The sequence below is a fragment of the Chrysochloris asiatica genome, unplaced genomic scaffold (genome assembly GCF_000296735.1).
Source record: "Chrysochloris asiatica unplaced genomic scaffold, ChrAsi1.0 scaffold00091, whole genome shotgun sequence".
In the NCBI taxonomy this organism is placed as follows: Eukaryota; Metazoa; Chordata; class Mammalia; order Afrosoricida; family Chrysochloridae; genus Chrysochloris; species Chrysochloris asiatica.
In genome coordinates, this window is record NW_006408609.1 from 1,496,191 (window position 1) to 1,500,337 (window position 4,147).

At 35.9% G+C, this 4,147-nt stretch overlaps 1 protein-coding gene across 1 annotated transcript in view; it reads left to right on the top strand.

Annotated features, from left to right (window-relative positions):
• Nucleotides 1-4,147, top strand: part of ROBO1 (roundabout, axon guidance receptor, homolog 1 (Drosophila)) — a 1,434,915-nt gene that overhangs the window by 423,578 nt on the left and 1,007,190 nt on the right. The gene's annotated exons all lie outside the window — the stretch shown is intronic.

A 4,147-nucleotide genomic window follows, 5' to 3' on the forward strand; every position in this document is an offset into this window, starting at 1 on the left:
ATAGCTTTCAGAATCACAGCAACTCACAAGCCACCACAGTATGACAAACTGACAGATGAGTGGTGGCCGTTTATGTACTGCATTATATACTGGATAAATTCCCATGTCAATTTCATTTGAAAATCCATATTTCAAATCACATTAGGAAATAAATTGATAAATTCCAAAGTTTTTATCATTAAGAACTTAAATTACAGTTGCTACTTAAACAGTCATTCATCTACCAAACATTATAGCAAACCCAATGTGCCAAATGTCAATGCTGAGAATATTATAGTAACCTTTCCAGGATCAGGTAAAAGAAACATACACATACATGCATACCAACATGGGCTCACTGAGATGAGAGGGACTAGTTCTTTCTGGAAAATAAGAAAGACCTTATATAGGAGATATTTTTAAACAGGAAAGATCAGGAATTTGGTAGGCAGGAAAGGATATTAAGTAATTCTAAAACTCAAAAAACATACTTAGTGCTATCGAGTTGATTCTGACTGTAGCTAACCTGTATATGTTTTCCAACTCTGTAAATATTTATGATAGTAGAAAACTACATCTTTCTCCTAAGGAGCAGTTAGTGGTTCTGATCTGGCAAACATTTTGGTTAGCAGTCCAGTGCTTGTTCCATAGTGCCATCAGAGAGCTCAGGTGGCATAATGGATTACATGTTGGACCAACAACTGCAAGGTCAGCAGTTTGAATCCATCAGCAACATATCAGGAGAAAGAGGAGGCTTTCTCCTCCCATAAAGACAACAGTCTTGGAAACCCTACATAGGATCACCATGAGTCATAATCTGTTTGGTGGCAGTGAGTTAAGCCATTCTAGGCACAGGAAAATCAATCCCTACACTTTGAAACAGTAATAGTTGCCACCAGCAGTTTTCCTTTGAATGGTGTAATGTTTTCCATTCTTGGTGAGTCACTTTATCGTGAAAGAGAACTTCAGCCTCCAGTGGGTTAGTTTGTTTGATCGGCTCTGTATCAAAGCTAGCTGAAGTATAAGCAACAAGAGGAAGATGCTGTCTACAATGTTAAATGCCTTGGAGTGGGACTAATTAATATGATCAAAAGGGTTTTGTGAGGATGTGAAAAGTAAGAACCTTAATGTTTTAGGTCATATATTCACTTTCTAAAAATAAATTCTGATCATAGTTTATTTACACATGTTGACTTTTCTCCAAACAGAGGAAAAGTGCAATTAAAAAAATGTATGACACATAAGTTGAACGATTTGCTTGAAACTTATGTTTACAGCTACTTCTGATAATAATAAAATTGGGCAGTTAATTAGCTATGGCATTCAGGATGATAATATTTCTTCTCAATCTAAAATCTCATTACTTACACAGTCATTTTAAATGCTAATATAAAGATTCATATTATAATAGTAATGATAAATAATTTGAGTAAATGAGAGTAGCTATTTGCCATTAGTAAATAACATTAGATAAATATTTATATGAGATGAATTTAGTTACACTATATCAGAGTTCAGAAAGAGTTTTTTAATTATTTGTCATGCCAGAAAGTATTCTCTTGCTACATGTGGTCCTGGGAGATATATTTGTATACATCCAAATACACTACATTGCAAATGGATCAAACTGTCTGGCTTAAACAGAGGCCATAAATTGGCTGCATTTGGCTGGCAGATGCATTTTTCTTTGCCAGAGAAATGTATAAACAGCAAAAACCAGCAACAAGCTAAAGACAAATTTCATAATTGAGAGATTTCAAGTTAAAATTACAATTTTTTTAAAGTTCTTTTGTAAACTGGAAGATCTGATAGCTCTTACCTGCCTGCTTTAGTAGCCAAATTCAAGTGGAACTGAGTTGAGAGAGTGCTTGCATGCCTACTTGAAGTCTTAGGTAGTCAGATGAATAGTTGCTGTTAAGTCAGCTACAATTCATTAATTTATGATGACCTTGTTGTTGTGGTAGTTGTTAAGCACCATGGAGTCAGTTGCAACTCATTGTGACCCTATATAAGGTTTCCAAGGAGTGGCTGGTGAGTTTGAACCACCTACCTTGTGTTTCAAACCAACCTTGAGGTTCAGTGCTTATCCTACAGCACTACACCAGGGCTCCTCATGACAACCTTACATATAACTAAAAATAGTTACCTGGTCTTGTGTTGTTCTCACAGTTGCCAGCATGCTTGCATCTATCATTATGGTTGTTGTGCCCATTTATCTTACCGAGGGTCTCCCGTGCCCTTACTGACCATCTATTTCACAAACATGATATCCTCCCTCCAGCATTGATCTTTCTGCTGATGTGCTGAAAGCAAGCAAGTTAGACTGTATTGTGTTTTCATCTATAAGATTTATCGGTGAACTTTATGGAAGTACATTGTCAGGCTTTTCTTCCTAGTCTGTCTTAGTCTGGAAGCTCTGCTAAAACCTGTCCAACCTGAATGACACTGTTAGATACAATACTGGTAGTGTGTGTGTGTGTGTGTGTGTGTGTGTGTTAAGTGACATCAAGTTGTTCTGACTCACAGAGACAATGTGTAGTTTCTGAGGAGTTGCTGGAAGGTTTGAATCACCAACTTTATGGTTTTCAGTCCAGGTTTATCTTATAGCATCACATAAGGAAACCATTGGTAAATTTGTTGTTGGTGTTAAGTGCCGTTGAGTCAGTTCCCACTAATAGCAACCCTGTAAAGGATTTCCAAGGAGCAGCTGGTGAATTTGAACCACCGACCTTGTGGTTCAAACCAACTTTACTGTCCAGCACATTATCTTATAGTGCCATAACAGGACACCATAATATAGTGCCCAGCAAAACATTGGTAATATGTTGTTTTTGTTATTGATAAGTGCCATCGAGTAGGTTCTGACTCATAGAAAGTCTGTATAGGGTTTCCAAGGAGCAGCTGGTGACCTTGCACCACTGACTTTTGTGGTTCAAACCAACCTTGCCATCCAGCACATTAACTAACCCACAGCGCCAGCCTAGGGTTCCTAATAGTCACATGCAAACTACCACAGTACAACAAACTGACAGGTGGATGGAGGTATTAAGGTTATAAATGTTATCATTATGTTTTTCCCCAGACATACAAATATAGCATTTCCTTGTTGTTAGTATTAAAACATGAAATACCACGTTTAATAGGTTATAATTTACTCTTGTTTTTTAAAAAAGAGGGTAAAAACTCTAAAACTTTTAATTTCCGTGAAATCGTGTGTGTGTTTACTTTTTTTTTAAGTGAAAATCTTGCACTTTAAACCTATTCAAATTCCCTAAAGGACATCAATGTCTCATGCCTGGTTCTTTCATTTCCTGGCAAATGTTGCTAGCCTGTGGGAAGGGAAAATAGAAACTCAACTATCATATATTATCTGTCCAGCTTCAGATGTCTCTGTATACTTATTAGTTTGTATCTTTAAAGGCAATCTTTACTGCAAGTGAATTTCAGATAACTACATTTAGGAAGCGATTTGATTATATTTATAACCGTATCACCTAAAATGACTTTGTGAACACCTACCCACGGTGGTGCACTGAGAAGCTCATTTGTAAAGTAACTTTGTGAGATTTGGAATCTTAGATTTTATAGTGGAAATGGTTCTTTCTGTCTCTGTTTATGGGAGATGTTTTCATTTTGAGTCTTTTGCCAGAGTAAACAAATCTGCAGCTCATATTCCATAGTGTCTCAGGGAAAAGGAGTTTCAAATTTTGTTAAAATACAGTGATAATTACATTATTTGCTTCCATGTATCCCATGGAGATTTCACAGATACATTTTTAATTTTCAGCAAAATCTTCAAGCTCACTGTCAGTAAACTAGGTAGCTGTAAACAATGAGACTTAATACATTTTTTTAAGTATTGGTGTCCTCAGAGTCATTACTTAATAGATAAAAACTTTTCATAAATGAAATCATTCTAACTAAACTGGGCTGCCGGATCTACACATAATCCTTCCCTGTGTCTCCAAACAGTAAAAACCTACACTAATTCTTTTGTGTAACCATCTAATACAAAGGAAATTAAGATGAAAACGGTAAAGAAGTTACATAAGTAAAACAATCCCAGTCACTTATTAATTATTTCAGATATTAATTTAATCTGAGAAAAAAAAGGAAAAAATACTTCAGATGATAGTTATTGTTAACTGCTGTTGAGTAGGTTCCAACT